General features: G+C 42.5%; 1 protein-coding gene and 1 long non-coding RNA gene across 5 annotated transcripts in view; one reads left to right on the plus strand and one right to left on the minus strand.

Moving 5' to 3' along the window:
* Positions 1-573: 573 nt before the first annotated feature.
* Positions 574-4,189, minus strand: LOC115292772. Of its 2 annotated transcripts, none has more exons than XR_003909122.1 (2): positions 3,829-4,189; positions 574-847 (listed from the first exon to the last, which is right to left on the minus strand). It is a non-coding gene; the product is annotated as an uncharacterized LOC115292772 (long non-coding RNA). The 2 variants fall into 2 exon arrangements; XR_003909121.1 differs by having other exon boundaries at positions 574-885.
* STRIT1 (small transmembrane regulator of ion transport 1) overlaps positions 3,835-13,725 on the plus strand; it is a 36,239-nt gene continuing 26,348 nt past the window's right edge. For 2 of the 3 annotated variants that reach the window (XM_029940792.1, XM_029940794.1), the window contains exons 1-2: positions 3,835-3,949; positions 9,812-9,917. The gene's annotated coding sequence lies outside the window, so the exon portion shown is untranslated. Of the gene's footprint in view, positions 3,950-9,811; positions 9,918-12,986; positions 13,113-13,725 lie in introns of all 3 variants that reach the window. The other variant, XM_029940793.1, reaches the window with a different exon arrangement.

The raw sequence follows: 13,725 nt of genomic DNA on the forward strand, positions 1-13,725 counted from the left end.
TCTATGTGCTATTATGTCTGCCTCAAGTGAACTTGTCAGGAAACCTAATAGGGATCCAGGAAGATGAGACTTCTCTGAGTTTACACAGACTTCTGTGCTACTTGCTAATGAGTGTTTGGTCAACACATACCTGTATACGTGTTACCTTTGCTTTTGTTATAGCCTGAATAGCAAGAGTGGGGCTGCAGCTCATCCTCATCTACCTCAAACAGCTCTGTAGGCTCCTACTATGATCAGCTCCTGCTAGCTGAGGTTAGTTAGTAACAGTATATAAACTTGCCTTTGTCAGATGCCTTAGTCGAGGTCATACATGTCAACATCTTATCAATCAACATTGCTGACTGGCTAGACTGGATTGCCTTTTGTCATATCTAATTATATAGCATACTAGATGATGTTTAACTGACTGAGCCACCCAGGCTACATACTAGATGATGAAAGTCCTGTGAGAAAAAAAATAGAGCAAGGTAAGAAGAAGCAGGGGTGGGGGCAGAGTAGTTGAGTCCTCTGGGGTCTTATCTATTCTAAGTACTTTGTCTTTTCCTCTGAAAGAAATAGGGAGCCATCGCAGGGTTTTGAGGATAGGACTGACATAATCTGATTTATTTGAGGATCATTCTGATAGTTGGAATAGTCTTGGAGAGCTGGGCTGGAAGCAGGTTCCCCAGTGAGGACGCGTTTTTGGGAATCCAGGAGAGAGATGGCAGTCTCTCAAGCATCAGGCATATGGAGGAGTGGTTGCAGCTCCATCTCCTTTACAGTTAGCACTTACTAGATTTGCTGATGGATTGCATTGAAGATACATGAGCAGGAAGAGCCAACAATGACCCCCCTTTGGCCTCAGCATCTGGAAAATGGAATTGCCATTAGCTGAAAAATTGAAGCCTGTGGATGAAGTAGGTTTGAAGGAAATAAGTAAATATGGGAATGTCTTGTAATCCATAACTGCTATAAAAATGTCAGCCTGTAGAATTTGGCGTGTTTATGAAGTCTATGTAATTTAGCATATTTTAGTAAAGAGGGTTGCTTTTTGCTTAGCTTACTCTTATGCGAATTTCGTCGTTTCTGATGATTGCATCACATCCTGCACAAGAAGTCTGCTTTCATTTGCTCTGATTGCTTCTTGTCTCCCTCACAACCCTCTACCCTGCCCCCAATCCAGCAGAATGCTGAGGTAAAGACTGTTTAAATGGCAGGAATCAGAAAATTTGCACTTGTTAGCTAGTGAGGGAGTTTGCCATCTTCTTAGCATATAAAATCACTTAAAGAGCAAAACATAGTTTCTGTCACCAGTTTGCCTCTAACAGTCATTAGTAATGCAAGTTGTTTATTGAATTTGTCTGATCTGTCAGGATCTGGTTCAATTTTTAGATTTCTCTTTTTGGACACTTCACAACAAAACCTGCTGGTGCCAAAAACATACATGATATATTGTGCATTAACCTAGAGTAGTGAGGTGAGATGTGCCATCCAGATCCTAAGGAGGAGGAAAAAAGTGAAACTTTTCAAAACACCATGTTCTTGTTTACCTAAAAAATAACTAGCATACTTTCCTTCTAGCCATGATAACATGTAACAGAGACTGGATTGAATCTCTAACATAAAAAAAGGACAATCGGACAAAATGTAGCAAACAAAGGTTTCTACATGTTGGCTATGGAGCAATACAGGATTGTGATCCTTGAGGAAAGGATCACAAACTATAGAAATGATCCCTGAAAGTATAGTCTTGAGGAAAGGATCACAACCCAGTGGCAGTTTCTAAGCTGCAGAATCTAGAAGTCTGGCTGAGTTGAAGAGATCGAAGTTGGAATTCTGGGGTCTAGATGCCTAGAGTTTGCAGGACATAATACCAGGGAAGAGAGCTACACAAAGAGTTTCTGAGACATGCAGATGGGTCCTCTCTAGTCTTTGGCTGAGCTCTGATATGCACGTGTGTGAGAAGACACTCAGCCAGCACCAGATCAAACATGTCCAGAGCTCATGGGACCAAGAGCTCCCAACACTGGGCTGGGAGTAAATCATCTCCTCACAAGCCAGAGTGGGGAGGCCTTGTTAGACATGGACATTGAATAGGGTGAGAAGAAGGAGGTTAGTGTGAGACTACCAGTTTCTCCTGACCCTTCCTGGTGAACTTTAAAGCATAGTTTCAAAAGGATGAAACTGTTTCTAAGTGACCTGGGCCTAAGTAACTACATGCTAAAATAGAGTCCAACAACTTCTCAAAGCGCTACAACAAAATCCAGTACCCCTCAAAATATAAAATTCATAATACCCTGGCAGCATCCAATCCAAATTACCAACTGTATTAGTTTCTTGGAGCTGCCATAACAAGGCACACAAGTTAGGTGGCTTGGAACAACAGAAATGGGGGGTTCCCGGGTGACTCAGTCTGTTAAGCGTCCAACTTCTGCTCAGGTCATGATCTCACAGTTCATGGGTTCAAGCCCCACATCGGGCTCTGTGCTGACAGCTCAGAGACTGGAGCCTGCTTCGGATTCTCTGTCTCCCTCTATCTATCCTGACCCTTCCCCGCTCACATTTGATTTCTCTCTCTCTCAAAATTAAACAAATATTAGAAATGTTTTAATTCTCCATATCTCCATTGGATAGTTTGTATTATTATGTGTTCTTTTGGATTAATTATTTTTTATATAATTTTATCTAATCTCTGTAATAGTATGGAGGACAGAGATAAATATTGTAAGTCATAAATAATCCCTTAAAAAACTTTGCAAATGCAAGTCATGGAAATTTTCATACTTCCTTCCTAACCTCTAAAATGGGAATAGTAATACTTAACCTCACAGGTAAGTTGTAATGATCAAGTGAAATTTTATAAATTACCTGGTTTATAACTGACTCTTATTAAAGACTAGCAAGTATTTTTGTTAATAAACCTGAAGCAATGACAAAAGCAATTGCAGGTCCAATTATGACAGACCTATGATAGATGAAGCTGACCATAATTAGTGTAATTATGATGCTTTTGATTTATTACTCTTGGTCAGAACTTTACCAATTCAGACAAGCTGGGATAGGGGGAAAGTCAAATTTGAGTGAGCAGTCTTAATTACAGAATATTTTTGAAGAAATGGTTTTTGATTACTGTCAACTACATGTAATAATTCGAACCCGGCAACAAAGTTTTGCCTAGTATATATCCTTAAGGGACTGGGCTTTAATGATTACATAAAATGATCTTTTATTAGCATAACAGGCTTTCAGTTGCTATAAAACAGTTTCTTTACATAAGCAGTTTGTTTTCTTTAGCGATAGTGTCACTCCTATTGGAATGATTTGACCAGCAACAACCATGTGACAATTTCTTCACAGAGCCAGGTTCCAGCCTTAAGGCAGCAGCTAAGGGCTAGAGCCCTGGCTGCTGGGGCACTTGCACCTTGGAGAGCCCCCTGTCAATGCCTGGCCTTTGATGATGCCACTTCTCTCATGTTGTTCCCCCATTGGGGTGGTAGCTGCTGCCTGCAGTTAGGAATATCCGGATCATTTTAGCCTGAAACTTTTTGCTCTTTCAGTGCTCTAACAGCCATACAACCAAATCCTGAGTTATACCCCCTTTCTCTTAAATACCTAGCGTAACCATTCTCTTGACTAGATCTCAGCTGATAGCGTATACCAGGAGAAAGAGCTGGAACCAACCAGACCAGACCAGAGAGATGCCAAAGAGAGAGCAGAGGGGCAGTAACCAGAGAGAGAGCTGGGGCTGTGTGGGGGACAGGAGCTAGAGGAAGGAGTTCGAGGACAATCCAACCAGTTCAGTTGATGATGCGGCTTTGGCAGGTAGTGCTGTCATAATGGCGCTCCCACCTGCGTTTCCTGCTCTCTAGCTGGTGGCCTTGCCAGAGCCTCATCCACTGTTTACAACATGGTTCTTCAGTTTGCAAAATGTGAGGATTAGTCCAGGTGAATTCTATGCTGCTTTTTGGCTGTAAGTTTCTCTTGAATGGTTGACAGTTGTGCCCAGGGCCAGTTCAGGAAAATACTCCTGTTTCTTTCCATATGCTAAGGGATTACAGGGTTAAGAAAGTAGAATGACTTGGCCCACTGGCATGCGGTGCCTCCTGAATAGGTAACAGAAAGGTTTTGTGCAGCCTCTGTCAGGTTGAGATAAGAGTCAGCCAGAGGAGACAGCACATGTCAGACTTGGCAGAAAGCGCTGCCATATGGCAACGACCAGGTCACAGTGCAGCATGTTACATGTCAGTATGATTGTGTTTGAATGGTGGTCATTCCAAAAGTGTGGCAGTAAAATGAAGTCACAACCAGAAAGCTAATTAAGTTCCTGCGATGGTGTAAAAGTTGGCACCACGCTGGATTCCTGAATGTGGTGTAATTAAAATGACTGTACATGTCTTCCTATATGTAGAATGTAGTGCCTTTTCTGAATAAATTTTACAAGAAGGAATAAAGTCTAATTGTTTGCCACTTTTCAAAGAACTGGATTTCTTTTTATTTTTAGTCTATTGTACGTGGCAGCTAGGTCTCCTTGATCTTAATATAATTAGTATGGGAGATGCTTTACATTTGTTCCTGTGAAATTCCCAGGGACATGTCTGCACCTGACCTGTGGGCTTCTGGCAAAACCGGCTTTGTGTTGTTATATAAAGTGACCCAATATCAAAGCCTTATACCAAAGATGAGGATATTGGACACTGAAGGGATCTGGGACTCTGAAAAGCATCATTTGCAGTTAGTTTGAGGGTAGCTCAGCTGGCCGGCTTTCAGGTTGTCAGTTACCATAAAAAAGTATCTGCTGGATATTGAATACCTATGATTCATAGTATCGTGGGTATCGATCAATTAGAAAATAAATCATTTCAGGGTGGGTCAGATGTTGTTGGTGTTTAACTTTCATGGGCCAGATTATTTTTCTCGTCCTGATGTAAGCATTCTGAGGACTTGAAACCATTCTTTTTTGGCCACATAAGAGTGAGGCTGAAACAGCTGCCACCCATTTTCAGCTCACAACGCCTACTGAGCCACTCCATCCCCAAACCACGGTCAGCTTCTCATGAGGGATCCCCCAGGTTTGGGCTGAAGGAATGGCCACATGGTTGACCAGGGGGGTCTGAGCTACCCACTCATGCAACTTGCTTGTGCTCTTTGATCTTGCTCATTTGTGATCCCAGACATACCATTTCCATCTCGGGATGAATTGCTACTGGGCTCACTTGACGCTATGACTTGGTGGGTCTGATAATCGGCCCATGCTCATGCCGAGCCATTCTGGATGCATGATTGCTTAGTGTCCCATGGCCAAGCACTTGACCTCACACAGAGCCCAGGAGCAAATGAGAAGGTATTTTTCATTGAAATTTTTTAACTTTTATTTATTTTTGAGATACAGAGAGAGACAGAGCATGAATGGGGGAGGGGCAGAGAGATAGGGAAACACAGAATCCAAAGCAGGCTCCAGGCTCCGAGCTGTCAGCACAGAGCCCGATGTGGGGCTTGAAACCACAAACTGTGAGATCATGACCTGTGCTGAAGTCTGATGCTTAATCACCTGAGCCACCCAGGTGCCTGGAGAAGGTGTTTTTTCAAGAGGTCTCTAATTCTTTCCTGCATGAGTATGGTCGTGCTGGAGACCCCCAGGGCCTGTGATGTCATCCTCCACTGGGGCTTACTACACACTCCACACAGCACCTCTTCACACTGCTAATATCTCTAACACTATTGGGTCTGCCGGTTCACAGGCCCAGGTGACAGGGCTCCTCAGGCACCAGAGCCGGGACCTGCTTTAGAGCTCTTCTCTTCTTGGGCCCCACTCAAGGCTGGCGGACTTTGTGTCACCCGCTATGGAGACTAGAACACATTCCCAGATGTGGCATATGCCATCTTTAGAGCCTCAATGCATTGAGCTTATGTTTTCAGGGTTGAAGGTGTAAGGTAAAATAATTTGTCTTTTCCTTTGGAGAGGAGGATATACTGGCATGCCTCTTGCCACTGGACTCTAGGATTTTTATTGATGAAGTCCCTTGAATCTTTGTAAAAGCATATCTTCTACGTTTTGCAGCACATAAGTCTTCCCAAGGCCTCCGGTACTCTACACTTCTCAACTAATCCAGCCCAATTAGCATAATATTATATACATAATGCATCAATGTGATTCTCTGTGGGATATCCCAAAGTCCATATATCTGTGGAAGGAGAGTTGACATGGCTCTGGATTTGTACAGTCCTGCCTATTTCATGTGAATGCAAACTGTTTCTGATCTTCCTTTCTTTTTTAAATAAATGTTGATTCATTTTTGAGAGAGAGAGAGTGTGTGTGTGAGTAGGGGAAGGGTGGGGGGGAGAACAGATGACCCCAAGTGGGCTCTGTACCAAGAGCAACAAGCCTGATGAGGGGCTTGAACTCATGAACTACGAGATTATAACCTGAGCCAGTCACTCAATTGACTGAGCCACCCAGATGTCCCTGATCTTTTCTGATTAGAAAGGAATATATGCCAAATCAATAGCCACATATTATGTACCTGAAGCTGTGTTAATCTCCTCTAGAAAAATACCACATCTGGCATAGTGGCGGAAATTGGGCTATTACTTAGTTGAGTTTTCAGTAATCCACTCTAGAGCCTGTTTGGTTTCTCCATGGGTCAGACAGGAGAATGAAATGAAGATCTGATGGGAACCGCCATCTTGCATCCTTTAGATCCCTAAGGGTAGCATTGATTCTTGCCATTTCCCTGCCTCTGGGACCTGATATTTTTTTAAGTTGGCAGTGGGCACTCTCAGAGGCTTCAATTTGACTTTCCCCACAATAATACCCTTATCTCACAAGTTGAGGCCCCAACTTGTGTTATAACCACTGACTAAGGCATTGACTAAGCATGCCAGTCCCAATTATAAATTCAGGAACTAGGTAAATCTTATTTGGTGGGTCCACAGACCCAGTGGACTCCATCCATCACATCATAACCCTCTCCTGCAAAGAGGAGGAACAGAATGACGCATTGTCAGAAATCGGGTATAGGCAGTAAATGTCAAAAGACTGGTGCTGGAGGTGATGGCTGTAGGAACCGGAAGGATAACATTGGAGCCAAGACCCTTATTCTAAGATCCTTATAAATATAGCATATTCCTGGAGTGGACGCTTTGGAGATTTATATGTAAATTGAAATTTATGTAAATGTAAATTTAAATGTATATGTATGTCAATAATACATTATTGTGCATTATTTTTATTTCAGAACTGGGTAATCCCTCCCCCCAAAGAATCTCAGGCATTTCCATCAAAACAAAATAAATTACTCATTGGAACTTAATAATTTTGAATTGACAGGCATGCATCCAAGGGAAATATGGATATGAGCAAATAACAAGAAGACGTCAGCTGCAGTTTACTTTCATCCTTAAGTGTGTTGCCCTTGACAGTTTTAATAACGATTTCTGTCTAAGTTACAAAGATTTGTGCTATCTCTTTGGCTCTTAGTTAAATTGGCTCCCTGAAAAAGGAATCTATGCTAATGCTCGTGCTCTAGTTGCTTTCAAGTAAAGCAGATTAGCAATATCATGCATCATGTCTGTTTCTGTTCAGTAATCTTAACTGTTGACATGTTTCTTCAAAAATGTATTCACCACATATGCTGCTTTCGAAAGACTAAAATAGTGGCTCTTTTCTGGATATGGCATTACTGGCATATTGATAACCACCTTTGGTTACAATACACATTGTAAGATCCATATGCAGAATAAAAGGCCCATCTCTCTTTCCAAATGGACTGCTTTGAAAACTCTTAGAACTCGGAACTTGGGGCGCCTGGGTGGCTCAGTCAGTTAAGCGTCCAACTTCAGCTCAGATCACGCTCTCACAGTCAGTGAGTTTGAGCCCCGCATCGGGTTCTGTTCTGAAAGCTCAGAGTTCAGAGCCTGGAGCCTGCTTCGGATTCTGTCTCCCTCTCTCTCTGCTTCTACCCCACTCATGTTCTGTTTTTCTGTCTCTCAAAAATGAATAAATGTTTAAAAAAAAAAACACCTCTCAGAACTCTCAGCTCTGGTTCAGCTGAGCAGACAAGTGGCCCAGCAGGACGAGTGGGCTCCTTTGCCTTGACTGTCTTTCACAGTAATGAGGGTCTCTAGCATTTGGACGGGACATCAAAGGTCAGCTAGTGGAGAGAAGATCCCACATCTGACATCACATTTATCAGATTATCCGGGGGAGCTTAGAAATATATGCATCTCAGTCCTTATGTAAGCCCAGTAAATCAGAATATCTGGCAGAAGAACTTGAAAAACATCAGCCAGATCTGGGGATTGCTGATCTGGTCCAGCTGCCTTCATGATTTCATTAAGCCTTCATATTTAGAGTCAGAAGTAAGTAGGTCTTGTTAAACTTATCTCCAACATCTGGCTGTTGAACTATTTGTGAATGTCCTTGCAGACAGACCAGACCCATTGGGTTTTTATCTGATGGGGCATCACGTCCTGTTCATCTCAGTATCCTCTCACAGAGCCTCCACTGTGCCTTGTTCAGGGCCACAGCATCACATAGTTTGGGGCAGATGAATTAATAAACTTAGGTTTTAGACTCTTTTTCAGACAAAAAGGGAAAAATAAATGTTCTTCTTATTTTCTCTTTGGACCTAAACACTGGTGGTATCAGAACAAAAACTGTTGTCATGATTTAAGAGCATAAAGTGGATTCCTCACCCGTACGGAGGAATTATAAAGTTCTTTGTTGCCATCTGCTGGAGTCAGTGCAGCACTAAATCCACACTGCCACAGCACACCGAAGCTTCCCCCTTAAAACAGTTTATACGGCTAATAACGCCGGAACCCCTATTCCCCCAGACCCAGGCTAAAAGCCAGATGCCCCCTGGAGACCTGTGGATGCAGGGTTGTGGGAACGAGGAGGCGTGGATTCTCGCTGGGTCTGCGTCTCTTCAGACACGTACTCATGCTCAGCCGCCTTCACTTCTGGGGGTAAAGTGGAAGCTTCTATAGTGAATGGTTGTGATCCTTGAACTCTGACAGAATGCTCACTTCCCAATTGTCTGGTGAGAGAGAAAGCTGGGAGGGAAGCAGGTGCCCCGTGACTGAAGCTGTGTGTGTGCTGGGCACCGTGAGCCCATGGTGTCCTGTGTGAGGTGGAGACCCGAGCTCCTCACAGGCTAACACATGCATCCTGTCGTGACAAACTTTCTGGAAGCATCTGTCTATTTATCCTTAACACTGTGTACAATCACTAACTTTCCTCATCCTTCCTCATCCTTCTGTGAGGGTGTAAGGTGGATCTGTGTTCCTGAAGGACTTTTTCCTCTGGTCTATTCCACCCTATCTATTACTTATAGCAGGAGATAATTAAGGGCATTGAAGAAAAAGTGCATCCTATTCTCTCTTTTAAGAAGGATGGGTCTTTTCTTGCTTTTTCAACATATATGAAACAGGATGACTCAAGCCAAGTGAACCTGAACTCAAAGCCTCAGCTTTGCTGGGATAATAACTCAGGGAGAAGGTTGTCTCCTCTCTGGGTTGGATGGCCCTTGGCTATCATGGGGGCCGAAGAAACTCCTCTTTCCTGTGCCATGGCTGTGGTTGGGCAGATGGGAAGGGGTGAACTGTCCTGGAGCCCTAAGCACTTACATGTGCTGCCATAGGTGTGTTTTACTTACCTGATGCCCTTGCCCCTGGGCCGGCACCAGGCTGCATGTTAAATGGGGGACACATAGCAGGTTTTTGTCACCGAGTCATGAAGTGTGAGACCTTTACTGGTCTCTGTGGGACACATCTTGTCTTTCTCTTCATTCTCCTGGCTCCTGACCTTTTTGTTCTTTTTCCCTTTTCCCAGGTCTACCTCCCTGTTGGCATCTGACCACCTCAGCCACGACTTGGCTGTAACAGGTGATAGGCAAGAAAAGTAGCCAACACTCAGAAGGGGAGAGACTGGCACAGAGGTGAGTGGGGCAGGAGTGGGCACAGGAAAGATTTTGAGCTGGGTCATTGTTTCAGCTCTGGTGCCAGCTCCTCCCTGAAGCTGTCTGTGATGATGGTCCCACTCCCTCCTCTTTGCCAGTTGCCATCTGATGGTGGGAGACCTTGCAAAAAACAAGCCTTACTTCAGAAATGGCTCCCAGCACCTCATGATCCGCCATTACCTGCACCTTTCACGGGGGACACTTGTCACGTTCTGCCTTACTTAGAGGTGCTACATATAGGTAGGAACTTTGGATTATAATCTCTTCTGGGGGAATTTTCAATTTTTGAAACAAAAAACATCATCTTTCTATCCCACCCATCACGAAAAGCCCCATGTGACTTACTTCTAACAGTAAATGCTTGTTGAACAAACAAAAGCAGGAGATGTGAGCTGGGTTTCAGCCTGAGGCTTGTATCTCACAAAGAACAAAACCTCCCAGTGTAAAGGGAAGTGAGAGTGTGCCAACTCGCTGATTGGGATATTCCTGGGGAAGGAGGAAGTTTTACTGTAAATGTGCAAAATGTCTCCATCAGAAGTAATTCAACCTCATTAGGGCCCCTGGGTGACTCAGTTGGTTAAGCGGGGGACTCTTGGTTTCAGCTCAGATTATGATCTCACAATTCATGAGTTCCAGCCCCATGTTGGGCCTTTTGCTGACAGCATGGAGCCTGCTTGGGATTCTCTCTCTCCCTCTCTTTTTACCTTTCTGCCTCTCTCTCTCTCTCAAATAAATAAATGTTAAAAAAATTTTTTCAAAAAGCAATTCAGCCTCAGAATGCAATGAGTAATAAATTTAGGAAGTGAGTGAAGTGCAAGTTATAAATGAGTACACATATTTAGATGTTCATTTATTTGATGCCTCAAATGGAAGTTTTCATAATAAATGTAAACCCACAGTATACGTGCAACAGAAAGCAGGTTGAAATTGTATAAGTGACATTTATCCAGTTGCTGAATAAATAGTAACTATGGAAAGCCATGTTTGGCTCAGGGGCGCAGCTCCATCATGTGGTATTTAATAATCCCACCAGCTCTCCTGTACTGGCTACACATTTGGGTCTTCCTGTCAACCACGTGGGCATTATCCCTACAACAACCGCATTAGGTCATTGAGATAGGTTGCACTGAAGTTAGAAATGCCGTGGATTATCTAGCTCACCCTAATCTCCTAAATGTTGTGATACTGTGCTCTGCTGTGAGTCTGCGAGTCAAATAAGAGCTGGGCCCATTAAGAACAGACATATTGGACTCACATGGTCTGAAAAAATAAGAATTGAACTCATTTAATAAGCCATGCTTGCAATTCTCTGCACTTAAAAACTGTGAGTAACCATGCTGGCATCAACTATAGGGATCCTCTGTTTTCAAGTGCAATTACAAGAATGAACCGCAGGTTTGCGATCCGCTCACTAGAGGGTGTTAGACACTAAGGAGCTGCCTTCTCAAGGAGGCCTGAGCCGAATGGAACACAGCCAATCTGACCAAGACTCAGGAGAGTAGATGCCAGACTTCCTGGGACAGAGCCATCGTCTCATAGACTTTTAAAAAAGGATCCTTTACTAGTATAGGCAATAAATCAGAGTCATTTTTAATTTGTTTTTCTAATTTTTATGTAGATGTTCATTGGAGGAAAATAGAAAATAATAGAGATACCCTAACATATGAAGAACATTTTAATTTACTTATAAAATACACAGTGAGAACCAAACATGATTAATAACAGGTTTAACCACAGACTTGCTGGAAGCTGAACATTCTTAAGCAACACAAGCCAGAATTTCATATGGTTTAACTTAGTGGTTTGGTGTCTATCTTTATTTTCTTCCTATGCTTATAAAGTGTTAATAATTTATTTTTCCACTTGATGTTATACAAAGTCTATGTATTAACATTCATGACTTAATATATTACTTATCAGTTTGTATCTAGGCATTGCATATTATATGGATCAATATTAGATTATTCTCTAAGTTTTGAGAGGTAATTTTCAAGGAAATGAATTATCAGTGCAAATTTTGTCTGAAACCCTCAGTTTTCCTTAACTGCAATTTTTTTCAGCTGCTTAACAGAGACAAAAGAGGCAACAACTAATTAATATCAATGGAGTGACTGCTCTTGTATCAAGCAAGATGCAGAATAAAAAGCAACGATTCTTGATATCAGAGATTGTGTTATCTAGCTGGGGAGATGACACTAATAGTGGTGCAGGGACGAATGACAATGACATAAGCAGAATGTGAGTGCCCATCCAGTATTCCGGGGACACTGAGTGATAGACCCTAACTGCTAAAGAAGGAATCAGGGTTGGGTTAACTTTTCCAACAGGCTTCCTGGAAGAGGCAGAGTTTGGAATACAGTTTTGAGAAGTCAGGGATTGTGCCTGACTTCCTCATTACTGCATCTAGAGCATTCAGGGCAAGGCCTGGGTTTTTTAAAAGTGTCAGCACCTCTGCTCTTTTTATGTAAAAATGATGGTCCTGCCCTCCTGGGGAGAACGTGTCATTGAAGTTATTTTCCAGTTCTGTGAGGAGGCCATTCACTCATGTGTCAGGTTTTCCTACTATCTATTTTTAGAGAAGTCATTAGGTTCTGGAACACTGTCTAGGGCCATACGTCAGAGGGCAGGTCATTAGCTCTTGTTGTAAGTGAACTTTTAACCTTGGCTCCACGAGCTTGGAATGAGCTAATCTGCTGTCGATGATTTATAAAATATGCTCAGCAGAAGTATATATATATATGTATATATATATATATGTATATATATGTATGTATGTATAGTTTTTTCATTCTTGTCTTGAAAGACCTAGAATAAAAGTGAAAAATGGTAAGAGAAGTTTAAAGGTATGGGAAGATGTGGGGTTATGGATTCGTTTCCCTCTGTGGTCTCTTAAAACATCCTAACACAAAATCCTGTTCTGAATAGAGTACAGAGGCCAGAATGAAAATCGCAATGTGTGGTTAGCCAGGCATTCAAAATGCTTTACAGATTTTGAAACTATTTTCTGGTTTTACTTTTTCCATGCTATATGATCGGTGCTGGCTGCAGGCCACGCATCCTCTTAAGTTGGAAACCTCTTGCCAGGCAGAAGATTGCTGGAAGCTATTAGAGACGCCAGCTCCGCAACACAGGACACTTGTAGACCCGGCTCTTCGGCATGGGCCTAGGGCCAAGGTAAAGAACTTATGTTAGATGCATTTGCATTCTGTGACTCAGTGACTACACTTCCTAGCTTTAAGGGCCAGATGAAAAACACAACCAGGTTTATCCAAGATACAAAACCTGACTACAGTTTCCTGGATTGCACACTAAACACTCAAGTAGCTTAAATGTTTAGGCATTAGTGTTACCGACCACATTCGGAACTACAATCCCCTCCTAGATTCAGTGTGCATTGATTGCAGTGTTGGTAGAAAACAAGACCACGTCAAAACTTCCTGAGATGTTAGTGAAGCTATTACTGCAAAAGGAACCTCACTTTGAGATTTGGGTTCCCGTGTGTCAGTCACTACTCATTAGCTGTATGTCCCTTGGTGTGTGTCTTGCCATTTCTGGCCGCAGTTTCCTGATCTGTACAACGGGTCAAACTAGGCAACCTAAGATCCTTTCTTGCTCTCCAATTGTATGCTTCACACATAATTGCTTGTTTAATATATCTTAGGTGTAGAAATGATTCTGAAACTATTCGTGTGTATTAACCTTGAAAAAAGGATATGCTTCTGGTTGAGAAAAAATGCATGACAGATTTCATCTATTATACCCCAAACTGTGCCACTAAAAAATTAAT

Source organism: Suricata suricatta, chromosome 5 (genome assembly GCF_006229205.1).
Source record: "Suricata suricatta isolate VVHF042 chromosome 5, meerkat_22Aug2017_6uvM2_HiC, whole genome shotgun sequence".
Classification (NCBI taxonomy): domain Eukaryota; kingdom Metazoa; phylum Chordata; class Mammalia; order Carnivora; family Herpestidae; genus Suricata; species Suricata suricatta.